This window comes from Triticum dicoccoides, chromosome 7B, assembly GCF_002162155.2.
Source record: "Triticum dicoccoides isolate Atlit2015 ecotype Zavitan chromosome 7B, WEW_v2.0, whole genome shotgun sequence".
Taxonomy (NCBI): Eukaryota; Viridiplantae; Streptophyta; class Magnoliopsida; order Poales; family Poaceae; genus Triticum; species Triticum dicoccoides.
The window spans coordinates 759,488,765-759,499,389 of record NC_041393.1 but is presented as its reverse complement, the minus strand read 5'-3'; the positions used below and the strand labels follow the sequence as shown (position 1 = coordinate 759,499,389).

The 10,625-nt window shown below is 44.2% G+C and overlaps 1 pseudogene; it reads left to right on the top strand.

The window, feature by feature from the left end:
• The first annotated feature begins 3,434 nt into the window (after positions 1-3,434).
• Positions 3,435-9,948, top strand: LOC119339723 (annotated as a pseudogene).
• Positions 9,949-10,625: the final 677 nt, after the last annotated feature.

The following is a 10,625-nucleotide window of genomic DNA, read 5'->3' as shown; positions in this document are numbered from 1 at the left end:
TACCCCGCGCCGCCGCCTACCTGCCTACCCTGCGCCGCCCACTTCCCCCCGCACCGCCGAGCCGCCTCGTTTCCCTGCGCCGCCGCCCACGAGCTTCCCCCAACCCCGCCACCTTCCTCCGGCGAAGCCCACCGGGCCACTACCCCGCCACCACCTTCCTCCCTGGTTCTTTATTCCCCGCTGCATCGGCCCACCACGGCTCCCCTCGCGGCTTCCCCCACCAATGGATCCGATGCGCGCCGACGAGAAATCACCGGATCCCGTGCTGCGTCGTCCTCCCGCGTCTTCCCAACAACGGATGCGCCTAGCGGGGCCGGTGAGCTCAGGGGTCGCCGGCGGCTCTCTCCTCCCCGTTCCTCCACCTCCTCCCTCCCATCCCGCTGCATCCAGCCCGGGCCTCTTCCTCTCCGACCACGGCCCAAAATCCCTGCCCCGAGGTCCTCCTCTCGGTCCATGGCCAGACGCAGGCCGGGGCATCGTCCTCGACCTCCGCCAAGATTCACGGCCACCGCGCCACCCCTACCCCCCTCTCACGCCGTGCGCCCCTTCCCCGCCATCGATGGTGAGGTCAACAGCCGAGGCCGTGGCCACCTCACTTCTTCCTCTCTGTGCTCAACCTTGATGGCCGGTGAGCAGCTCCATTAGCTCCGCCGTGGGATGTCGACCTTGCCGTCATAAGCACCAAAGGCGCGGCGCTGTGCTGCAGTTCAATTGCCGCTGGAGTTCGCTGCCCGCCTGCCCCTGGAGTTGCCTTTTTTTGCTGCGTTGTGTACGTACAGTAAAAAAAACTCTGCAGTCAGCTATTGTTTTCTTGTGGTTCAGTTTTGTTATTTTTGTAGAGACAAAAGAGGACTAGCAATAGAAAAGGGAAACAAGTGTAGTGCGCGCCCCGGATGAGACTAAAATGGAACATAATTCCCCAATGACAAAAGCTGTAGTGCGGCTACCGCACGGTTGAAGTTCAGCAATATTTTGTGTTGCTTTTTCGGATATTGCTTGGGCGTTCTCCTCTGCAGTCCACTGACGAGACAGCTTGTGGTCGGATGTGCTCGCAATTCGCTTCTGGGATGTAGTACTGATAGTTTGGATGGCTTTTTTTGTTGTAAAAAAATTAAGTGCAATGCGGTTCAGTTAACTCATTTTTGCAGGAGAAGACAAAGATAAAGTGCACTGCACATGTTTGTTGAGCCTAAAAAACGTTGAATTGCACATCTAGGTTCTAGAGAAAAATGTACAGTAAAAAACTCTTGGCCGACCACTTAAGATAATTTTGAAGTTCTGTAATCGTGGTCGTGCAGTCTATCACTTTGATTCAGTATGTAGTTCCTTACTCTCGACAACGCAACCCAGATTCGAGTTGTTTGCAGATTTGGAACATGAGAAAAATGCAGTTCCCTTGTTGCCAAAAAAGGAGCAAAAACGTTGAATTTTTTTCATACAATTCACTCTCTTCTCGTAGTGCAGTAAAAAAACATGAAGGAAATGGCACTTGGGTAAAAAAAAAAAAGTCCACTATGAAGGACTCTTCAGTACAGTTCATTTCAAACAAAAATGCATTTAAAAACTTTGTGGTTCCCTTATTGCAGTGCACACGAAAGTAAAATTGCATTGGGAGTTGCTGTGCACTTCGTTGTTGCGTACACACGATGGTTTTCAGTCTGTTTGATGCAGTGTGGTTTCGGTCTGAAGCAGTGCACTGATCTATCTGATGCAGCGCACTTCGTTGTCGCGTACACACGATAATTTTCACTTTGTTTTGATGCAGTGTGGTTTCGGTCTGAAGCAGTGCACTCATCTGTCTGAAGCAGTGCACTTCGTTCCTCGCGTACGCATGACAATTTTCAGTCTATCAGATGCAGTGCACTTTTCAGTCTGAAGCAGTGCACTATCTGTCTGATGTAGTGCACACGACGATTTGGGTGTCGCAAAAAACAGATTGTCCGCGTTTTTGTAAAATCAAAACTGCTCTTAAACCATAAGGAATTAGCGGAAGTGTTCTACATAAAAAAGTTGCGCCTCGTTCGTAGCTTTCCAACAGCGTATCACACGCCTCGTTTCGATAAACGGTTCAAAAACTGGAGCGAAAACAATATGAAAATTGCTAAAAATTCGAAAAAACAGAATTCCGCGATTTAGCAAATTTGAAAATGTTCTTAAACCGTAACGAATTACAGAAAATAATAGATATGAAAAATATGCGCCTCGATCATATCTTTCCAGAGGCGTATCATTTGCTTTATTTCGATGAACGATTTAGAAAAAATCGTGAAAATACGCTCGCTGCCACTCATCGTCCGCCGTGCCGTTTTTTAAACTGCTCTTAAACCGCAAGGAATCTCGAAAAGTGTTCAACATGGCGAAGTTGCGCCTAATCCATAGCTTTCCAACGATATATTGTACGCTTAGTTCCGATAAACGGTTAAAAAACTAGAGAGAAACAGTACCAGAAAAACACTGCATGCAAATTTTTTTGACGCGAAGTTCACTAGTCTGTATTGTAGTGCTCGTCGTCAAAATGATGAAGTGCGCTTCTATTAATATTAGCAGAATAACTATTCTGCACACCACTTCCGCACTGCACGCTCAACAGAAGCGCACTACACACCACTTCATCATATATATTTCACAGGGCAATTACAGAGAAAACATATAAGATATCCAACACATATAACTTCATCATACATGCATAGTTCCATCCAACCATAGCAAGTTCCATGCATAGTTCCATCATACATAGAAAGTTCCATATAGGGGCATCCAACCATATATATTACAATAGTTTCATCCAACGATACATGCATAGTTCATCGATACAAAAGAAACAGAGAAAGGGATAATAAGCACTCCATCAATGCAAGCTTTGGTGAAGTGAAGGAAATCTGCAAAATGGGAAATAAGAAGGTTAGAAGAAGAAGATTAGAAGAAGAAGGAGAAGAAGAAAATGAACAAGAAGAAGAAGTATATGACATTTATGAGCTAGCTTAGGTAAAAATGACATTTATGAGCTAAATTAGGTAAAAAAGACATTTATGAGCTAACTTAGCTAAAATGGATCATTTTGGAACTAACCTAAGTAAAATGGATCATTTTGCAGCTAACCTAGGTAAAATGGATCATTTATGAGCTAACTTAGCTAAAATGGATCATTTATGAGCTAACCTAGGTAAAGTGGATCATTTTGGAGCTAACCTAAGTAAGATGGATCATTTATGAGCGAATCTAGCTAATATGGATCATTTTGGAGCTAACCAAGCTAAAATGGATCATTTTGTAACTAACTTAGGTAAAATGGATCATTTTGGAGCTAACATAGGTAAAATGAACATTGCTCTCCTGACCCGTTTGATCAGGCGTATCGCCAACGTGGAGGGCGGCCTCTCGCTCACCATCATCCAGAATAAATACTTTCGGGGCCAGCCTCTAGCTTTGTGCCGATGGATGTAGAGGGCGACCCTGACTCCAAGTCGTGGCGCCTGGAGCCTTCCGGCCGCTTCTCCTTGAAATCTCTGTACGCGGCCATCGCTCATTCACTGGCCCTTTAGCCTGATCTGGGACATTGCCCCACCCCCTAAAGATCAAGATATTCCTTTGGCAGTGGATCCGGGGACGCCTCCCCCCTAGGGTTGAAGTCCGCAAGTGCAATGGCCCAGGGGACGAGATGTGTCCCTTCGTGCGTCACAATTGAGGACTCGAACCGCATCTTCTTCTCCTGCTCCACAGCCCAGTTCCTATGGTCGTGCTTCCGTGAAACGGTCAGCGGACAGTGGTGCAATACCAACTTCCCCGACTTACTCGCTGAGATCCACGCCTCCTCCCATCGCTACCGCCATATTAGATGGTTGTGCATTGGTGTCCTTGCTTGCACGCTTAGTAACATTTGCAACAAGCTTGTCATTCAGAAAGTGCCTCTTCGACGTGCGACTAATGCGATCTTCAAAATGTGTGGCTATTTGCAGCTCTATCGGCCGCTTAGCCGCCCCTAGGACCGGATCGTCATCAGCACCCTCCTTGCCGACCTTCGATCGATGGACTTCCGCATGGCGCCCCTGCTTCCGCCACCTCCGCCGGAGCCTGATTAGGAATGCTTCTCGTGTGGCGGCCTCTATGTGTGTCCTTTTTTTCTAGGGCTTGTTGAGATGTGCCCTCAGCACTAACCCTCCTGCTACCTTTTTGTGTGAGACTTGGGTGTGTGTGTGTGTGAACCTTGTTCGATGTTTGGATCGGGCGGTTTGTTTTGTATATAAGGCGGGGCGTAAGCCTTTTTCGGTAAAGGTACACGCTTAAGACGCTCGCCGATGGTATGGGAAATATCATTGACCCTCGTCTTAAGGTTGTGTATAGAGATGTTACAGAGCTTGTAGGCATCGAAGACAAACGGGATGAGCTCATCGAGGAGCTCTTTGATGGGGATGAGATGTCCAAGCAACAACTCAAGACATTGTCAATTGTTGGATTTGGAGGATTGGGCTAGACAACCCTTGCCAATGCGCTGTCTAACAAGATTAGAGTGCAGTTTGACTGTGGAGTGTTTGTTTCGGTGTCTCAGAATCCCGACATCGCAAAGATTTTCAAAGAAGATGTTGTACAGACTGGACAAAATTAAGTTTGCAAACATCAACAAATCTGTTAGGGATAACCAACAACTCGTCGACGAACTGAGAGCATTTGTTCAGGATAAGAGGTATGACTTCATTGATATAAATTCCATCTTTGCTAAGAGATCTACCTCGCTGTCCATACAGAAAAAGTATAAACATGGCTATGTCTTTATTGATATGAGAACTATGCTCAAAAAATTACGCAGGTACCTAATCGTGATTGATGACATACGGGACAAAAATGAATGGGAAATTATCAAGTGCGCTTTCTGTAACAACAGTCTTGGTAGTCAAGTAATAACAACAACTCGCATAACCAGTGTCGCTGAAGCATGTTGCCCATCTGGTGATGATATTATTCATATGATGAAACCTCTTAATGATGATGACTCCAAAAGGCTCTTCTACAAAAGAATACTCCCTCAAGGAAGTAAATGGCCTGATGAATTGGAGCAAGTATCTACAGAAATTTTGGAGAAATGTGGTGGTGTACCACTTGCCATTATTACTATAACTAGTTTGTTAGCTAGTAATGATCAACAGATAAAGCCAAAGTTTCAATGGGATAACATACTCAGTTCTATTGGCCATGGACTTGAAGAAGGTGGTACTACTAAGGATATGCAGAGAATACTATCATTCAGTTATTATAGTCTACATTCTCACCTAAAGGTTTGCTTATTATATCTCAGTATATTCCCTGAAGATTATGAGATAAGGAGAGACTGGTTGATATGGAGGTGGATAGCTAAAGGCTTTATCGACAATGGAGGACAAGAAATTAGACTATTTGAGCTTGGAGAGAGATACTTTAGTTAGCTGATAAACAGAAACTTAATTATGCCAATAGATGTTGATTTTGAAGGTAGGGTGGAAGCTTGCCGTGTACATGATATGGTACTTGATCTTATATGTTCTCTATTTAGCAAAGAAAACTTCATTACTACATTAGATGGTACAAAACAAAGGAAAAAAATCAGATTGCATGGTTCGTAGGTTATCCTTGCAAAATATCATTCTACAGCTCATCAATCAGGTCGATGCCTCAAGTATGTCAAAATCGAGATCTATTACTCTCCTTAGAACTGATGTTTATCTAATCCAAGCTCTTTCAAGCTTCAAACTTCTTCGAGTATTGGATCTAGAAGGTTGCTATCTAAGGGAAAGTATGCATACCCACCAGATTGATCTTAGGTATGTTGAGAATTTATTACACATGAGGTACCTAGGGCTGAAAGATACCCATCTTGACGTGCTCCCCATCGATATAGGAAAGCTACATTTTTTTGCAAATACTCGACTTAAGAACGAGTGGATCTATCGAGGTGCCATTAAGTGTTATTCAGCTAGGACAATTGATGTTCCTATAGGTCTATTCTTTTACCAGATTGCAGGTTGGGATAGGGAAGTTGGTGTCCTTGGAAGAGCTAAATGGTGTGTGGGTGGGTGAAAGTGATGAGATTGAGAAAGAGCTTGGGAATCTAGTGGAGCTGAGGTGCTCCATCTTTGGTGGCAAGAACATGACGAGAGTGCGTTTAATTCTTTGTTAGTGTCCCTGGCCAGTCTTAAGATTTATCATTCTGGGTATGAGACATTCGATGTCAGCTGGGATAGTTGGGTGCCCCCTCCACACCTCCACACATTTCATTTTCTTGGTTGTACCTCAACATTGCCTAGATGGATTAATTCATCCTTGTTTCCCATCCTCATCTGCTTGTATGCAGGAGTGAATAGAGTGACGCCAGAGGTTGGCATTCAGATCCTTGGGAAATTGCCTGCTATTCCTACTCTATGTTTGAGAATCACTAGCAGCCAATACACTCGTGTCAAAAGGTTCATCATTGGTGATATGCATTCCCTTGCCTTAAAGTGTGCAGATTCGAAAAAATTCAGACAGGGCCAAGGCGTGAATTCCGTGCCTTTATTGCCCGAGCGTCGCACATCGTTAGTGGTGACTTGGATGTTGACACGGGACACCTCTCTTCCCTCCAGAAAGTGGTAATTATTTGGTCCGACGAAACTACTTGCCAGCAGTGCAAAATATGCCAAAATATGCTGGAGCTCACATTGGACACCCATCCCAACTGTCCCACACTTCCTTGGAATCAGACCCGTAAGTCTTTTTCTCACACAGCCAGGCCATGTGTAAGCTTTGACAGAATTAACTAGCTTAATTACATTAGCCAATCCTAAAAGTTCTTCTGCCTTCGATCCGTGGTAAGCCTCCTACTCCCTCCGTTCCCAAATATTTGTCTTTCTAGGCATTTCAAATAAACTCAACATACGGATGCATTTAGACATATTTTAGAGTGTAGATTCACTCATTTTGCTCCGTATGTAGTCACTTGTTAAAATATCTAGAAAGACAAATATTTAAGAATGGAGGGAGTACTTACCAGAATAAATAGTTATATGGCATTCGAACCCCACCTTCATGGTTGTATTCAAATAAGCTGGAATGTATGACCTAATATCTGTCCCAGCAATACAAATTAATGCTCATTCCTTATTTTTTCAAAGCTTCACCCAAGGAACAGAAAGGAGCAAGAGGAGGAGGAAGGGGAGGTGAAAGAAGAATAATATCCACAGGTACGAAGCCTACAGGATGCGTTTCAGACGAAAATTCCTTCAATTCCTGTCCACTCGCTTTTACTGTGCCTTTTTTCATCATTTATTGCCAATGGCAGAAGCCAGTCACCAAGAGACGAACGTACCCATGTCAGAGTTGAAAGTTATGGAGTTAGATGAAGCCTCATAGAGGTCGAGTCAGATTTTTTTTTCTGATAAAGTGCGCTTTTATTATCTCAAAATGTAGCATCAAGCGATACAAAGCATTTAGAGTATCATCCGGCCTCTGCATAACTAGGATGCACATAGCCAGGCATCAAAAATCTGACAAGAAAAAAAAAGACAGTTCGGCAAGAGTAGAGTCCTATAGACCGACACTATGCCTATATCGAAACGGTTGGTGGACCGATGCAGAGATTATGCTGCCACCCATGTTGGGTAAAAAACTCCATATCCACCTGCTCCAATCGCGTACACACCGCCTTGAATAGCAGTTGGTACTCCGCACGTTGTAGCATAGACCACATACGAAGTGAGTGCGTACAACGGAAAATAACCTGCAAAGGAGAAGCATTTTTGTCATTAAAAACCAAATCGTTTCTACATAGCCAAATCGACCATAGTAAGGCGTACGCTCCCACCCTTATTAGCGTTTTGAACCTATTTAAAATACCGTCCAACCAATGACCAAAAATATTGACAACACTTGTGGGCGGATATAAATTTGACGCTATTTGGATGACTGACCACGTAGAACGCGCAAACTTGCATTGAAAAAATAGGTCTTTGATTGTCTCATTATGAGTACAAAAACAACACTTCTTACTTCCTGGCCAGTTGCGTCGTGCAAGGTTGTCCTTGGTTAGCACAACACCTCTACGAAGGTACCACATGAATATTTTAACTTTTAGTGGAATCTTTGCCTTCCAGATTTTTTTGTTATTGCTCTCCGGTACCTCAGAATGCGTGAGCGCACGATACATAGAGTCTACCGTGAAAGACCCCGATGTAGTAAGGTTCTAGCGAAACACATCACGGCCTTGCGTCAGGTTAATCAGATCCAAACGGGATAAGAGATTATGCCATGACATAAGTCGGGCGCCATCCAAATCCCGCCTGAACGAAATATTCGGCGGGGATGAGCTGAGCACCTGCGCAATAGTATTGTTCTTATCGCGAGCAATGTTGTACAAGGCTGGATATTGTTCTCGGAGACTGGCATTGCCTAGCCAGATGTCTTCCCAGAAACGAATCTACGACCCGTCCTTAGGCCATCCCAAAATTGTGAGTCGCCAGGTTTCCAATATGCCTGAGACATCGCCTTTTGGCCTAGATACTTATTGCGCAGCATGGTTTGCCAAACACCATCCGCAGTAAGAAGTTTGGACAACCATTTACTAAGTAGGTCCTCATTCTTGACCTGCAGGTCATGAATTCCAAGGCCATCTTGGTCTTTCGGCCTACAAACCACGCTCCATTTGGTCAGCCGGTATTTTTTCTTTTCACCATCTCCTTGCCAAAAGAATCTGGACCTAAAATAGTCCAATCTTTGCAAGAACCCTTTTGGGAGTTGGAATAAAGAAAGCATATAGAGAACCATATTTGTGAGGACAGAATTTATCAAAACCAGCCGTCCTCCAACTGAGAGCAACTTGCCTTTCCAACTGCTCAACCGTTTCTCTAGCCGCTCCTCTACATGCTTCCACTCCGCAATGGTGAGACGTCGATAATGAATTGGTATTCCCAGATATTTGATCGGGAATTGGCCAAGTGCGCAACCAAATAGGTCCGTAATCGGCCGCTACCTCGACGGCTTCTCCAAAGCAGAACACTTCACTTTTACGGAAGTTAATTTTAAGACCTGACATTTGCTCAAACGCTGACAACAGGAGTTTCATGTTTCGAGCCTTGTCCAGGTCATGTTCCATAAAAAGTATTGTGTCATCAGCATATTGAAGAATAGAGAGGCCACCATCCACAAGGTGTGGCACTACCCTAGCAATTTGCCCGTCCTGCTTGGTGCGCTCAATTAGAATTGCCAACATGTCAGCCACAATGTTAAATAGCATTGGGGACATGGGGTCACCCTGACGTAGTCCTTTTTTTTTGTCTGCAAGTAATGACCTACAGTTACAAAATTTTGGATCCAATGGCACCATTTTTCAGAGAAACCTTTCATCCTCAGGGCCTGTTGGAGGAAATACCATTTGACCTTGTCATAGGCTTTTTCAAAGTCAATTTTGAATACTACTCCACTTAGGTTTTTCTGATGCATCTCGTGAACGGTCTCATGCAGGATTACTACATCATCAAGTATATTCCTTCCTTGCATGAAAGCCGTTTGAGATGGTCGGACAACATGGTCCGCTACCGAGTTAAGCAGATTCATAGCCACTTTGGTGAAAATCTTGAAACTGACATTAAGGAGGCATATGGGTCTAAACTGCTGGATCCGTTCAGCCTCCTTAATCTTTGGCAACAAGACAATCTCACCAAAATTAAGCCTAAATATCTCAAGTCGGTCGGCATGAAGACAATTGAACAACTCCATAAGGTCAGCCTTGATGACATCCCAGAAATTCTGATAGAATTCTGCGGGGAAACCATCTGGGCCTGGAGCTTTGTTATGTTCCATTTGGAGCATTGCATCTCTCACCTCCTCTTCCGAGAATGGTGCCGTCAGAATATCATTTTTTCTGTCATGACTTGTGGAATGTCATCTGTTCGGGTCTCATCATGGGTAAAATTCCCTTCAGCCGGCGCTCCGAACAGAGATTTGTAGTAGTCGGTGATATACTTTTTGAGCTCCTCTTGACCTTCGATCCGCCCATCATCTTGTTGGAGACTATAAATACATTTCTTCCTATGTCGCCCATTAGCGACCAATTGGAAGTATCTTGTACTACTATCACCCATCAAAATGAAATCGGCTTTGCATCTCTGGTAGTATTTGATATCCTCTTCTCGTAGAAGACGGACAATCTTCTCACTAGATTGATTTTTTAATTCAATCTCTTGTTGAGATAAGATGCGCGTCTCTGCAATTTTGTCGAGGTCACTATAAATACATTTCTTCCTATGCCGCCCATTAGCGACCAATTGGAAGTATCTTGTATTACTATCACCCATCAAAATGAAATCAGCTTTGGATCTCTGGTAGTATTTGATCTCCTCTTCTCGCAGAAGACGGGCAATCTTCTCATTAGATTGATTTTTTAATTCAATCTCTTGTTGAGATAAGATGCGCGTCTCTGCAATTTTGTCGAGGTCATCGATAATGGTAGAGAGCCGTTGTTTTTCTTTTTTATAAATCCCGTTGGTATGTTTTGCCCATCCAGAGAGGTGTTGCCTCACGGCCCTTATTTTAAAGTTCCATCTCTAAATAGGTGTACGACCAACAGCGGGCCTCTCCCAAATATTCTTGATCATGTCTACAAATCCCTCCCTATGCATCCAACC